This window comes from Bicyclus anynana, chromosome 24 (assembly GCF_947172395.1).
Source record: "Bicyclus anynana chromosome 24, ilBicAnyn1.1, whole genome shotgun sequence".
NCBI classification, from domain to species: Eukaryota; Metazoa; Arthropoda; class Insecta; order Lepidoptera; family Nymphalidae; genus Bicyclus; species Bicyclus anynana.
Window position 1 is genome coordinate 10,330,435 of NC_069106.1, and position 17,064 is coordinate 10,347,498.

General features: G+C 35.9%; 1 protein-coding gene across 2 annotated transcripts in view; it reads right to left on the minus strand.

Moving 5' to 3' along the window:
• The window catches only part of LOC112055289 (5-hydroxytryptamine receptor 1-like), a 158,124-nt gene that overhangs the window by 122,778 nt on the left and 18,282 nt on the right, over nt 1–17,064 (minus strand). Inside the window, exon 2 of one of the 2 annotated variants that reach the window (XM_052888921.1) lies at nt 5,035–5,136. The exons of the other annotated variant lie outside the window; for it this stretch is intronic. The gene's annotated coding sequence lies outside the window, so the exon portion shown is untranslated. The remainder of the gene's footprint in view (nt 1–5,034; nt 5,137–17,064) is intronic. 2 annotated transcript variants of the gene reach the window in all.

Sequence of the window (17,064 nt, forward strand, 5' to 3'; positions counted from 1 at the left end):
TCAAATGTTAAAATATTTTTTTTATATTACCTGCAGGATATCATGAGGAATCATAAATTCAGTCGCCAGTTTGCGACAACCGTTCGAAAAACATCGTTAAAGATCAAAATTAACGGTCTCTAGCGTTCAAGCTGACGGCAAGGCAATCACACCTGGTAGTAAGTGATGATGCAGTCTAAGTTCGAAGCGGACTAACTTGGTAGGAGGAGGATGACAATTCACACCCCTTTCGGTTTCTACACGGCATCGTACCGGAACGCTAAATCCCTTGGCAGTACGTTTTTGCCATTTATAACTAGCCATTGCTCATGATATCCCATAGAAAATATCTAAACATGCAGTCTAAGATGAATGATGATTACTTGGAAGAGATGACGGGCTTACTTGGAAGAGGTATAATTTTATTCTACCCACACCTCAGACATCGTACCGGAACGCTAAATCGGTCGGCATGGCGATAGGGTGACTGCATTAGAGATCTGGTAATAAAGACGAAGGACAGTTAAGGGAACCTCTCATTGGTTATGATATATATTTTACGCTTGGATATATTTCTTGTTTAGAAATTCATATTTCCTTAATAAAGGGGGACTGAAATTTTGTAAGTGAGACAAGGTAGTATTTGCTTATTAATTTTAGTTTTCACTCAGTAGGTAGGTAACACTAAAAATGGAAAAATAAAAATTTTAATAAAAAAAAACAACTGACTTCCAATACAAAGACCCTCTAAATTAAAAGTGAAGGCGGTGCCAACCTTATTCACCCGAAATTCCCCATTTCAGCCTTCATAAAATGCGGTATGTCTGGTTAACGCAGGCTTCCGTCCTATGCCCATTAGCTGTATCTTAACAGAGCAATTGTCGCTTCCTCCATTTAGCCGCGGCCGTGAAACAGAGCCGATGGTCCACCGTTCGATCGCCGACAATTTTCCTATTGCTTCCCATCAGCGTGAATTATTGCTAAATAATCATTACACTTGGCCATTCAGTCCGGTTGCTATTTTTAGTTTATTCTATTACGTATTCTATACTAGCGTTTGCTTGCGACTTAGTCCGCGAGAAACAGTGTAAGCTTTTCTTATTTTTAACACGTACGAGGTCAATTGACCTCGTAAGTCTAGCTAGCTAGTAGCTAGTCTAGTCTTCAAGATATACGAGGTCGACGGACCTCGTACCACACCACATAAAGTTTTAGTACGAGGTCAAAAGACCTCGTAACGCGGCAGAATAAAGTACAGAAAAATCAATGCGCAGCAAACGTGTTAACCGACTTCAAAAAGGAGGAGGTTTCTCAAACAATGAGTCACTACTACACCTTTTCGTTTTTGCGATTATCTAATATAATTATTTCTCCGAAATTACCTTGACTACGCCATTTAAGATCAAGTGGCAATGATGTCTTGTTTTAACAATAGTCTAACATGAATATTTCGACAAAATAAGGTAAATATCAGTTTTTTCGTAAAAATAACGTTACTACCTGCTACCAACACTAGACTAGTGTTACTTTGCGTAAAATTACGATAATTGTGTCATTTCGTTGAAAACACAATGTTAGATGATTACTAAAACGAAAATCGATGTAGTGACTGATTACTTGAATGGTACACCGAGTAACATAACAACCCTGCTGATAGTAATAGTCCTAATACATTTATTACACCTTGGAGAGTCTGCCAAATCTGTGATTTATCGTTACATCTCCCATACTCAGGGAACATTTATCTGCACACTAACTTTCCTTATTAAAGATGGCCGAATTCGGTTAAAAGTACATCTAACTTTCGGTTCATTTGTTTTGCCATATCGCTTATCTTAAACTCCTGCAAACACACTTCGATTTCTTTCCAAGAACATTTTTATGGTCTAGGATCCGGCATTAGAAATATTTACCCTCATCTGTTATTTATTATTGAAAAGAAATCTATATCTACTATACTTACAATAAATTTGTAGAGAGGTAAATTCTGTACATGAAATATAGTTCCAAAATAACTATCAGGGAGTGATTAGTGATCGATACTGATGCCAAAAATGCAATCAGTAAAATTTTTATAAAATAGAAACAAAAACTTCTCGACGGATTTTAACGAAACTTGGTACAATTATTCTTCATACTTCTGGGCAAGTTATAGTATATTTTCATCACGCTACAATCAATAGGACTAGAGCAGTGAAGGAAAATGTTGGGAAAACGGGAAAAGTTACTCCATTTTTACAGCGATACTACTGTAAGGGATTAAATAGGTCTAAGGGCGGACGAAGTCGCGGGCGTACACTAGTAAGAAATAAATGATAGACACTATTCACAGTGACACATTGCAAATAGGTTGCCTAGTTGAATAGCTTGTGGGAGTTCGACCGTGGCTAGTTACCGCCATAAATATACAGGTTGCTCAAGAGTTTTTCCTATAACTCTAGGGCTATATTTCGTAAGGAAAATAATTAAAAATATCTAAGGAACACGTGTTCTAAAATGAATAGTTTCGGAGTAAAAAAATATTTTTTTTTTAATAGATGTTAAATTGTGTCCCTTAAATCGCATCCTTATATTATGAACTAGCCAAACTTATTCATTGATAAATATCATGAAGTAGCTTACTAGTGAAATGCGGGGTGCCAGGTGCAATATCTCGTCGATATCGATATTACCACTACGATTACGAATTTTAAAATTTAAGGATAGATAAAGGCGTGTGTTACATAGATAGTAAAAAAATTGTTATTCAAGGTTTTGACAAGTCATCTTATAGGAGCGGAAATACTCCTATAAGATGACTTGTCAAAACCTTGAAGTTATGGGAAATACTCCGCAACACCCTGTATATACATAAGTAATCTTGGAGAAGATATGTGGCAAAAGAGCAGCCGATCTAAAATTCAAATTCAAAATTCATTTATTTCAAGTAGGCTTTTTGACACGTTAGTTGACTATTTGTAAAGATTCTACCACCGGTTCGAAGGGCAGGTTCGTTCAGAAGAAACCGGCAATAAACTAACAGTTGCTCTTTTAAAAAAAACCATACAATATTGTAATTTGCAATTGATGACAACATAACAATTTCTTATAGTTTTACTTCCTGTGTGAAGGTGAAATCTGATCCAACGGCCTCCAAGCAACTTTATCATGAGGAACTCATCAATGGTGTAGTAACCTCGACTAAGTAAATGTTTTTAACACATTGCTTAAAGCTATGCATTGGTAGGTCCATCACAGTCTTGGGGATCTTGTTATAGAAGAGTACACCCAAACTTACAAACGATTTTTTTACTCTTTGACGATATGCAGAATCAAAGATGCAAATGGTTTAAGGGAGTGCACTGAACTCTGCTATGTGCAGTTAAAGAAACCGGCTAAAGATAGAAAAGCTTTCAGCATATTGACCTTCAAACTTCAGTTCGATGACGTCATCCGATAATGACGAGTATGGTTTGACTTTGAACGTGGTTTTTTTTATAATTTACTTTTAGCGGACGCCAGCGACTTCGTCCGCGTGGAATTTTTTTTAAAAAAGTAGCCTATGTGTTAGTCCAGACTATAATCTATCTCTACTTCGAATTTCAGGCGATTCGGTTCAGTAGTCCAGCCGTGAAAGAATAACAAACACTCATACCATCAAAATCACAAATCAAACAAAAAGTTCCGGAGTCTATTCATTACATACAAACAATCTATCCAAATAATGCCAATCCGCATTGGGCCAGCGTGGTGGACTATTGGTCTAAACATTCTGAGAGGAGACTCGAGCTCAGCAGTGAGCCGAATATTGGTTGATACCGAAATATGTAGGTATGGAAACACATTACTTAAAGTACCTACATCTAAAAGCAAAATTTTACGCGGCATTATATAAAGTCTCATTTCAGCAAAAAATATCTTTAAAGAAGATACCTATTACGTTTTATCTTAAAAACGTATCTAGAATGTAAGCCCAGGGTACAAATGACCCGGACGCGGCAGAGAATAAATCCCCGATATGGCACAGCTCCAAGCCAACTCCTTCAAAAACTTTAAAAGATAGGAAACTGGATCGTAAAAACAAAAAACATTTTTTATCACTTATTATACATTTTATTTTTTCTTTTGACCATGACCTTACCTGATGGTAAGTGTATATTTAGATTTGCTGGTGGGATTCTTCGGCCGTGGCTAGGTACCACCCTACCGACAAAGAGGTACCGGCAAGTGATTTTGCGTTCCGGTACGATGTCGTGTAGAAACCGAAAGGGGTGTGGATTTTCATACTCCACCTAACAAGTTAGCCCACTTCCATCTTAGATTGCACATCAAAGAATCTGTACAAAAATTTCATAATTTAGTTAGTAACTAGCGGACGCCCGCGACTTCGTCCGCGTGGAATTTAGTTTTTCAGAAATCCTTCGGGAACCATGAGTTTTGCTATAATATATCTCAATAGCAAATTCAGCTAATTCGGTTCAATAGTCGAAGCGTGAAAGAGTAACAAACATTCATATCATCAAAATCTCGTTTTCGCAAATCTCGGGAAACCATGGATTTTTTCGGGATAAAAAGTAGCCTATGTGTTAATCCAGAGTAAAACCTATTTCCATTCCAATTTTCAGCCAGCGTTAAAGAATAACAAACATCCAAACATCCATACAAACTTTCGCGTTTATAATATTAGTTGAATTTAAGACTTCACGATGGTTTTCGATCAGAAAATTACAAGTTTTCTGAGGTATACTTTAATTGGGTTCTATCTATAATTTGATGAGTTCTTTGTTCTTTGGTAGCGAAAGTTTTATTGAGATTGGCTTTAATGTCAAAAGTTTTACATGAATTTTCAGGAGGCCCTTTTGTTCTATTATGGACATTAGATATGGATTTATTGACTATAAGAATAATCTAGGTTCTATGCTTTAAATAATTTTTTTTCTGCTTTTTAACCGATATTAAAAAAAGGAGAAGGTTCTCAATTCATCTGTATGTTTTTGTTTTTGTTGTATGTATGTTACCTGATTACTCGAAGATGCCTGGACCGATTTGAATATTTTTTTTTTCATCGATACAGACCTACGTGACAAAGTGGTCGTGCTCGTCATTTAGGGGTGGTGACAAGTGGTGGTGGTCGTGGTTCGGAGAGTGGCGAAGTGAATAGCAGGTTCGATTCTGAAACTGGAAAATATTTGTGTGATGAGTATTGGTGTTTTCCAGTGTATAAGTATTTTTATGTATTTTATTCATACAATAAGGTATTTACTTGATACAATCCGATATCATATTACACATACCATAGGCTTTACTTTGGGACTAAGAAGTGATGTGTGAAGTGATGTGGAATTATAATATTTAGTATTATTGTTTTATTAAGTACTATCAAACATCGCGCGGTATCACCCGCGTGGTTCCCGATCCTGTAGGAATACGGGGATAATATATAGATTATAGCCTTCCTCGACAAATGAACTATCTAACACTGAAAGATTTTTTTAAATCGGACCAGTAGTTCCTGAGATTAGCGTGTTCAAACAAAACAAACAAACTCTTCCGCTTTATAATTTTTGTATAGATTAATTTTATGTATCTATTTCAACCTTACTATATAAATGCGAAAACAAGCTGAAATTTGGCAGGGAGGTAGTTTATTGTTAGTAGGTATGCACGATGAACCGATTTTGCGATAGAGCCGGATTAAAGATGTCTATAACCGCTAGTACAACATAATTTAAAACTAAAATACTTGCATCTGTTAAGGTCATAGCTCACTAGTGGTTCTCGTCAGCACCGTCTTGCCTCGAACGGTTAGTAGGTATTCTAGCATGAATTCACTACATATACTTCGGAAACTTTCGCCTTCGTTGTGTTAACAATTGTGTTTTCTATTTTATTCTATTACCACTAGAAAGCCACGTTATATGTGAGTGTCATAGGGTATATTTTATTCCTGCATTCTCTCGAAAATGGGAATTACGCAGGTAAAACCGAGAGATGCTATTATTGAAATAAAGGCATTTTGTCTGATTTTCTGTACGTAAGCAGTTTATGCACGAGGAAGATGCATGGACTAAAATTACTGGTTAGCACCCGGCATCCAACCGTAGGCGAAATCGATGGACACTGAACGAGGCGGTACTAAGCAGGCGCTAAATGGGTCCAATGGGCTTTAACCTTTAGTACAAAAAAATTACGACTTAAAATATGTCTTAAAAAAGAACTGTCGCGACAAGTTTGATAACAAAATACACAAACATAACTGATAACATTTCTGATATGAAATCTGTTTTAGATAATAAATAATATTACATGGTTGGATAAAACAACGAATTACCAGAACTACATATACTAATACAATAATGTTGAGTTTGTTCGTTTGTTTGAACGCGCTAATCTTAGGAACTACTGGTCCGATTTGAAAAATTCTTTCAGTGTTACATAGCCTATTTATCGAGGAAGGCTATAGGCCATATAGAGGGGTTAGGCCAATAGTCCACCACGCTGGCCCAATGCGGACTGGCAGACCTCACACACGCAGAGAATTAAGAAAATTCTCTGGTGTACAGGTTTCCTCACGATGTTTTTCCTTCACCATTTGAAACACGTGATATTTTTTTTTTTTAGTAAGTTTATTACGAGTATGATATTAATTTAAGTAATTGTTGTTAGTAAAATACAAATTATGAAAAAAGTTTGTATAAGGTTTTTTATAATTTGTATTTAGCAACATGCGGATGTCAAACGCGTGTCGTTTTTTATGGGGTTTCACCGGCTTTACTTCACAACATAGAGAGAGTCATTCTGTATCTTTCTCTATTCTGTGGTGGCAAAACTATTAATCATTATTCTGATCTCATCCACTCGGCCGCACTAGGTAATCATTACTATCATTAATTTCAATTTAACTCGTAAATAGATGGTAAATATGTCGACCTAGCGCAGCGGACGTGGCCTTGTGAAAAGTTCCGGGTTCGAATTCCGGCTGATTTTATTTCGACCGACTCGACCGATTAGTGTTTATTGCTGCATGTTTTGTTGTTAAAACATATTTGGACATGACTAATAATATATTTTTTTATTCTTTACAAATTAGCCCTTGACAATCTCACCTGATGGTAAGTGATGATGCAATCTAAGATGAAAGCGGACTAATTTGTTAGGCGGAGGATGAAAATCCACACCTCTTTAAGCCTAAATAGGTGTATGTTGTCCCGCACTATGTACGTCTCAATACATGCCTGAAAAGTGAAAGGTGCGCAACCGAGGAGCAGCAGGCTGCGGCGTGCGCTCCCGCACGCATGTGCACGCTGTTGGGGGCAGCGCACGGTGAAAGGTGCGCAGAATGGGTTGCGCACCAAAAACGTAACGCTGTTATTCATAGACACACACACACACGCACACGTATCGCTGAAAATTGAGTGGGAAGTAACAAATACACACACGCACCCCCATATTTTCGCATTTAATATGACATCAGTCAGTATTGATTGAATCTATGACCTCAAATCGGCTACCTGACTCATTCATGTCCTCATTATATACTGAGAAATTTTAAAACCTACCAAACCTTACAATTGTTCTACGTTATTTACGAGAAAGAAGTTTTTTTTCATAATCCATTAACATATTAAAATGCGATTTTAATACGTAAAAATAATTAAATACCAAGTAGTACGACGTATCTGCAAAGATTCATTATTATTTATTTGTCAATTAATCAATGAAGCGAGCTCAGTAAATTATTCATGGTGACGGAATTCACAATGTCAGCTCAAATAACAAATTGCTGGTTTTGGATTTACGGCCGGTTCACACTCTCCCAGTTACTGGAGGCAGTAAATGGTTATTGAATAGGAAAAAAATATCTTTCGAGTATAGTAAACAAAAATTTTTATAGTCGCACGACTACACACGAGGGTCTATAAAGATAGTTTTCTTGAGTTCTTAGTTTTCTTACAACTTCAACATATTTGAAACCTAGGATATAGGCATTTATAGACAAGCGTGTATCATGTTAAATGTATGTTGTATAGTGGATATGACCTCTGCCTCCGATTCCGGAGAGTGTAGGTTTAAATCCGGTCCGGGGCATGCATCTCCAACTTTTCAGTTGAGTGCATTTTAAGAAATTAGATATCACGTGTCTCAAACGGTGAAGGTAAAACATCGTGAGGAAACCTGCATGTCAGAGTATTTTCATAATTCTCTGCGTGTGTGAAGCCTGCCAATCCGCATTGGGTCAACGTGGTGGACTGTCGGCCTAACCCCTCTCATTCTTAGAGGAAAAAATCCATACCATCAAGTTTGATCTTCGTCTAAAGCCTATTTTGTATAAACCAATCAGCATTTACTTAATTTTGTGATTCTTTTTATTTTTTCTAACAGTAATATTAATTCGTGTTAATAAAGCATGTTTTACTTCATACCTTATTTACACGAATGTGTAAATAAAGTTGAGGTTTGCAAACTCATAGGAAATACAAATACATAAATTAATAAAAAACAACATCAAACAATCAGCCTAGTAATTATTAAAAATGATTATATTAGTTAAGTCATCATTAACACCCATATTCGACTCACTGTTTCACAAGTTTCCTCTCAGAATCAGAGGTGTTAGGCTAATATCCCACCACGCTGGACCAATGCGAATTGTCACAAAAAGAATTCAGAAAAAAAATCTCAGATATGCCGGTTTCCTCACAATGTTTTTCCTTCACCGTTTCAGACACGTGATGAAAAGAATAGTGCATGCCCCGGAACAGAATCGAACCTATGCCCTTCGAGTCGAAGGCAGAGGATATCCACTGGGCTATCACAGATGAGTTAAGTAAAGTGACAAAAACTCAACCCACTGTGAAGGTTACAGATCCCTTCTACAGATATATTGACTACGTATTTCCTCATTCATGTTTTTACTCGTTTATCTGTTACACGTGACATGCTTGTGCTAAATAAACAAATACAAGTGGGTTTTCTTTGCTATTGATGACTCACAATTCACAGAAGTCCGATATTATGCAGATATCAATTTATTAAGAAATAGTAGATCCGGCCAAGCTTCGCTTTGTCTTTATATAATAGGGTATTATACCCCTAATCTACCCTATCTAATCTAACCCTAGCCTGCCCTACCCCTACTCTACCCCTTCCCTAAGTATCTTTTGCCCGTCTCCTGGTTCTAAGCTACCTTCCACCAAAGGCGACTTTTTCTTATAATAATTACAATTTTAAACTTTTATCTTACGAAGTGTCCAAATTGAATAATTTAGAAAGTTAATCATAGGTATTGAAGTAGTCTTGAATCTAAAGTAGTTTATTTTGATAACAATTATACCAAGATACAAACAATGAGCATTTTCTAACGGCGGCATATCCATTATTTTTTAAATATAAGAACAGTTATTGTGTCATGACTATAAAAATTGTCAATGTCATATAATTAAAAGACTATTAATAGTAGTATAAAAGGTTTTATAAATAAGTATTCTACAAAGTCGCAGTCATAATTTAATTCTATCATCAATATAGTTTTTGCAGCGAATACGATGTAAGCAATATTGTAGGTATTTTTTTAATCCTTGTAGTTTTATGAAGCATCTCTATTTTTTTAAATACAAGCCTATAGCACTCGGGGATAGTGTCGCTTTCCAAGAAGAATTTTTTCAAATCGGTACAGGAGTTTCAGAGCAGAAAGCAGGGGAGTTTCAATAGAAACAAACAATCAACCTTCCCTCTCTAAAATATTCGTATAGATTACATGTATAAATTTGACGGCCTCTGTGGCGCAGCGGTAAGCGCGGTGGATTTACAACACAGAGGTCCTGAGTTCGATCGCCGGCTGGGCCGATTGAGGTTTTCTTATTTGGTCTAGGTATGGTTGGTGAGCTTTGGACGTGGCTAGTTACCACCCTACCGACAAAGACGTTTCGGTATGTCGTGTAGAAACCGAAAGGGGTGTGGATTTTCATCCCACTCCTAACAAGTTCGCCGGCTTCCGTCTTAAATTGCATTATCAATTACCATCAGGTTATATTGTAGTCAAGGGCTAAGTTGTAGAAAAAAAAATGCTATCCAAGATCTAAACGAATACCATTATTTCGCCATAACGAAAATTTCTACGCGGCATTAGACCGAGTATAATAAGTTATATTTTTTCTTGCATAGGCACATGTGCACAGCGCTTAACAAGATATACGTCAACCAAGACAATAGCATGATAAAGTGGTATAAATAAACCTTTCCACATTAATATCAGTCAGTGAAAATTAGAGAAAATTATCATTATCATCAAGATTATCAATGTTTTCATTATCATCAAGATTAACATCATCATTATTATGTCAGTCACTAGATGCAAAATGCACTGACTAAACCATAACAGCAATAATAATATCAGCCGTGATAGCCCAGTGGATATGACCTCTACCTTCGATACCGGAGGGCGTGGGTTCGAATCCGGTCCGAGGCATGCACCTCCAATTTTTCAGTTATGTGCATTTTAAGAAATTAAATATCACGTGTCTCAAACGGTAAAGGAAAAACATCGTGAGGAAACCTGCATACCAGAGAATTTTCTTAACTCTCTGCGTGTGTGAAGTCTGCCAATCTGCATTGGGCCAGCGTGGTGGACTGTTGGCCTAACCTCTCTCATTCTGAGGGGAGACTCGAGCGCAGTAGTGAGCCGAATATGGGTTAATAATGAAGAATCTCTCGATCTACTAAACATATTTAAAAATTATTTTAGCACTAGAAAGCCACATGAATTGCGAGTGTCATAGGTTATGTTTCATCCCTTTACTCTCTCGGGAACGGGAACTACGCGGGTGAAACGGCGAGCGTCGGCTAATAAAGAGGTAAGATTTGTTTAGTTGTTCGTTTATTATAGACTATACGAAGTCAAACAAACAAACTAATAAAGCTTTCAGCTTTATAATAATTAGTCGAATACTTAAAATTTATGAGGGTTCCAAACGCACCTTGGTCCGAGAAGAACCCACAACAAACTCAGTCTGGTTTTTTCTATCTTATGGAATCCATCTCTACTCTCTCCATCTATTCTGTAACAATGTATTGTGTAACTCACAAATGTGAATTTTGACTCTCTCTGTCTACCGCCATACTATAGAAAGAGACAGATAGAGAATTCAATTATTGCCAGTTATACAAAACATCGTTACAGAACAGATGTGAGAGAGAACAGAATAAATAACTGCTAATTCTTATCATAATTAACTCGAAGTTATAATTATTCATATTGCGAGTAGAGGCACGTGTTCTAACTCTAAATTTGAATTAGCATTTCTAATAGATTATGAACTAAATTATATTACACTAGCGGACGCCCGTGACTTCGTCTGCGTGGAAATCGATGTAAACTTTCAAGCCCCATTTCACCACTTAAGGAGGTTTAATTTTAAAAAAATTTTAATCATCTTATATTTCGTATTTTTTATAATTTATGAAAAAAATTTTAAAGGATTTTCCATACAAACTCTCAACCCCTATTTCAACCCTTTCTTATTTTATTTTCGCAATTAAAAGTATCCTATAACCTTCTCCGTATTATGGTCTTGAACCGTGCCAAGTTTCATTTGAATTCATTCAGTAGTTTCAGCGTGATGCCCGAATAACAAAAAAACACGGACAGACAAAAAAATATATACGGTCAAATTGAGAAACCTCCTCGAAACCTTTTTTGAAGTCTGTTAAAAATCGAAAAAAAATATTTTAGCTTCAGTACATAATGCCCCTAACAAAAATTTTCAAAACATCTTTAATGTACAGAATGTCCAAAATGTACAGAAATTTTATTAAAAGTATAGATTCTAGATGGCGCTGGCGTCCGGTATGCCCGGTATGCGAATTAATGTATAGAATTCGACCAGTTTTTTTATAAGTATAGATTATGTAATGTGCCTATGTAATGTGTGAAATATAATAACGAATGAATTAAATCGAATCGACAAAAAATATTAATATATTTTAAAGTTTAAAGTGTTGATTTCATCTACGGAACCCAACAATGCGCTTGGCTCGACACACACTTGGTCGGTTTTTAAGCCAGTTCATAGTTAGCCCATAGTTAGCAACCAAGTCTCGGAACCGTAGGCTAACTAAGGGCCTTAATAGAAGGCTTAAAGTGCGATGGAGCGAGCTATACTTGGGGTTTCTCTGCGTGATCGAATCAGAAATGAGGTCAGACGAACCAAAGTCACTGACAAAGACAGCTCAGCGAGTCGCGACGCTGAAGTGGCAATGGGCAGGCCACATAGTTCGAACAGCCGATGGACGTTGGGGTCCCAAGGTGCTGGAATAGTGACCCCGAACCGGAAAGCGCATGGTTGGTCGACCCCCCACTAGGTAGACCGAAGAAATCAAGCGGGTTGGAGCCGCTGGATGCTGGCGGGTCGAGACCGTTGTGTTTGGAAGTCCATGCAAGAGGCCTATATCCAGCAGACGTCCATCGGCTGATATTGATGATAATGATGATAATGATGACTTAGGGTTCACACAACGATAGTTTAACGTGATTGGAACTCTCGTAATGTCCGGTAACCTATTGAAATTAAGTAGAATATTAAGTAAATCGTAAAAATTCCACAGATCGGAAAACGTGTTACGTATTATTTTAGTCAGCCAGTATTTTGATATTTATGCACAAATCATTAACCTTTCGTCTAAAGCAGGTGTTTATAAAGCTGAGTCTACATTGTCTATACTAATATACATCATCATCATCATTATCAACCCAGGTTCGGCTCACTGCTGAGCTCAAGTCTCCTCTGAGAATGAGAGGGGCTAGGGCAATAGTCCATCCAGCATGCTGACCCAATGCGGATTGGCAGACTTCACACACGCAGAGAATTAAGAAAATCACCGTTTGTGACACGTGATATTTAATTTCTTAAAATGCACACAACTGAAAAGTTGGAGGTACATACCCCGGACCGGATTCGAACCCACACCCTCCGGAATCGAAGGCAGAGGTCATATCCACTGGGCTATCACGGCTCTATATAATATACTAATATTATAAAGAGGTAAAGTTAGTAATTTTGTAAAGAGTAATCTCTGGATCTAATAAACAGATTAAAAAATTCTTTTAGCACTAGAAAGCCACGTTATTTGGGAGTCTCATAGGCTATGTTTCATCCCTATATTCTCTCGGGAACAGGAACTACGCGGGTAAAACGGCGAGCGTCGGCTAATAAACAGGTAAGATTTATTTCGTTGTTCGTTTATTATGGATATACTCTACGAAGTCGATTTTTAAAATTTACACCAGTAGAAAGCTACATTATCAGCGAATAACATCGGATTTAGTTAATCCCCGTATTCTTACTGGAAAGGGAACTATCTGGAGGGTCTGATAAGATTTTTAATTCAGTCGTAGGTTCTGTATATGTGTATGTATTTAATTGTAATTGTTATTTAAGCAACTGGACTAATTATGGTGAAATTTTTGTTTTTTAATAACGTGACACAAACAACAACTACAAATTGTTAATTAAATCATCTAATTACTAGCTCACATCCTTAATGAAAATCTAATATTAAAGTTTATTAAAAAAAAGCACTAATAAAAAACAAATGGCAAACACACAAAAAATGTAATAACACATTTGGAATCACAAACAGGCAAAAGCGTAAAAAGTTAAGCGATTTTATCGTTTCAAAGGCAAGCATATAACACAGCTATTTTTGAATTTGCATAATAGCATACCGTAACTTTGTCGCATTGCACTGTTTCAGCGGGCGTATTATGTATATTACCGTTAAATTGTAAAATACGTTAGTTTATATTGTAATCTGACGATATATTGTGAACTGAATATACTGATTACAAGTTAACGTGTTATTTTTCAGTATGATATAAGTAGTTAAACCGTTAAATTGCAATCTTAAAACGTCAACTGTTCTAACTTGTCCCAGATTGGTCGGTCTTACAGCAGAATGTTCTGTGTCCATAGAGTTAAGAATGAAACACATATTATTTATTATACCTAAAGACTGACTTAAGTAAACCTACCCATCTTCCTAAAAATTCGAACGAATTTTTATGTTCTAATCTAACCTAACCTAACTTTAGATTTGATAAAATAATACTTATAATTAATAATAACAAAATTTTACTAATGGAAGAACAGTTTTAAAATTAAGAAACGCATTGGCCACTCCTCCGATTTTATTTCTTTTTCTTTTTTCTTTGATTTGTCCATTGTAATTTTTTACTATTTTTATTATGCCCGCTGTAATATTTTTGTAACTCTATAGTAAATTCATCTATTTGCTATTTGATTGACAATTTAAAGGTTTCACTTCGATAGATAGTAATATATCGAAAAATAACACTTTAAATTGTAATCAGTATGTTCAGTTCACAATATATATCAACATATATAATTATATATATATATACATAATATCAACAGATTACAATATCGCGAGTGATATTATAAACTAACGTATTTTACAATTTAACAGTGACGTGTATATCGGTGTACCATTCAATGAGTCACTACACCGTTTTCATCGTAATTTCGTTTTAATGATCATCTAAAATAGTTATTTCAACGAAATAACCTTCACTCATACTTCACTTTACATCAAATTGTAATGATTTTTTGTTTCTTCATCTAACATGATTATTTCAACGAAATTATGTAAATACTAGTTTTTCATTAAAATAACATTACTACCGGCTACTACCACGACTATAGTAATTTTACTTTACATAAAATGACGATAATTATGTCATTTCGTTGAAAATACAATGATAGATGATTGCAAAACGAATTACGATGAAAAACGATGCAGTGACTGATTGTTTGTATGGTACACCGAGTTACATATAATTCTTTACAAGTTAGCCCTTGATTACAATCTCACCTGATGGTAAAGATGCAATCTAAGATGGAAGCGGGCTAACTTGTTAGGAAGAGGATGAAAATCCACACCCTTTTCCACGCCTTTGTCTTAAGGTCGCCATTCGTGGAACCGGTGGCGGACCTAATACACATTTATATGAATTTAACCTTTCGTGAAGCAGGTGTTCTTTAGGTGACTATCTTTATCAATGTCAAACTCTGAACAGGCTTTATGAGGTTTGTGTACATATATAATAATAAATAATACATAATAGTGTAGTGTAATACATACATAATAGTGTGTGTTTTGTCGCATTGCTACAATATCGGTTTTTTTGATTCATTGATGGGTGTGTTTTGTTCTCTACAAATTAGTCTTTGACTATAATATCACCTGATGGTAAGTGATGATGCAATCTAAGATGGAGGCGGGCTAACTTGTAAAGAGTTGGATGAAAATCCCTTTCCGTTTCTACACGACATTGTACCGGTACGCTAATTCGCTTAGCGGTACATTTTTGCCGGTAGGGTGGTAGTACTAGCCACGGCCGAAGCCTCCCACCAGCCAAGAAATCAGAAAACCCAGCTGACGTTTTTTACTATTTTGATCTTTATTATCAACCTAATAAAATAATCACCAAATCAATTAACAAAAAGTCATTTACCTACTGTGTAATATCCAGTAAGCACCGGATGACATTTGTTAAATATATAATTTCAATCTTGTATGCCAACTTTTCAGTTGTGTGCATTTTAAGAAATTAAATATCACGTGTCTCAATCGGTGAAGCAAAACATCGTGAGGAAACCTGCATACCAGAAAATTTTCACAATTCTCTGCGTGTGTGAAGTCTGCCTATCCGCGTTGGGCCAGCGTGGTGGACTACTAGTTAAACCCCTCTAATTCTGAGAGGAGACTCGAGCTCAACAGTGAGCGGAATATGGGCTGATAATGAATATGTCAACTAGCATACGACAAATGCTGATTCGTTCTAATCTAATAATGAAAATTATAGTTTAACTTTCTTTCTTCTTCTTAGTGTTAGTGAGTTAGTGTTAGAAGAATCCCCTACTTCGAAGTTCATTTATTAATTTACTTAATTTTGATTAGTCGGAAAGTTTGATTAATTGTATTACTTAGTGATTATTGCAGACACAATAGTAATTTTCATCAATTAATTATTGGCCTGCCAACCCGCAGTATGATAGATCTAAGCTGCTAATCCTGCATAATTATTATAATGCATAATATATTAAGCACTGCCAAATATAAGACACCGTTTGGTCAAAGTGTAATTTATTTAAGTGTAATCCTATCCTACTTCCCACTATCCTATTAATATTATAAACGCGAAAGTTTGCATGAATGTTTGGATGTATGTTTGGATGTTTGTTACTCTATAACGCCGCTACTACTGAAGCGATTTAGCTGAAATTTGGAATGGAAAAAGATTTTACTCTGGATTAACACATAGGCTACTTTTTATCCCGAAAAAATCAATGGTTTCCCGAGATATGCGAAAACTGATGATTTTGATGACATGAATGTTTGTAACTCTTTCACGCCTCGACTACTGAACTGAATTAGCTGAAATTTGGTATTAAGATATATTATAGCCTGGATTAACACATAGACTACTTATATCCCGGAAAAATCCCTGGTTTCTGAGATATTTGTAAAAAACTAAATTCCACGCGGACGAAGTTGCGGGTGTCCGCTAGTTTATCTATATATGATGACTGCGACTTGCGACACATATCCCGCGGGAACCGCCTTGCCTAACCAATGCGCAAAATAAACCTCAGAACACACTAATTTGTCATTCGAGGCTAAGACCTTCCTTAAAGTAATATGATATCTGGCTCTACCATTACAAAGATTGAGTATACCACAATTATTGACTTACTTAGCGTATTATTCTCACTGATAATGGTGTGTTGTTTATTCATATCATGTTCGTAGCCTAATGTATTATTTGCCCAATTTATCATTTATTTGTTATGCTCCACGATTTAAAAAATATTTCATAGTAATATTATTTGCAAAATTAATTATTTTCATTCAAACTTCAATTTATCAATTGATTTTGTTAGGGGTATAACATATATGTCTATTCTAAACCAAAAACAACCCTCTGGTCTGTTTTTTTCTAAAGAATAAAATTGCTTATTTTGAAAAATACTAGATAATTTTTTATAATACAAAAATAACTAAAATTTAGCTAAAATAGTACCTTAT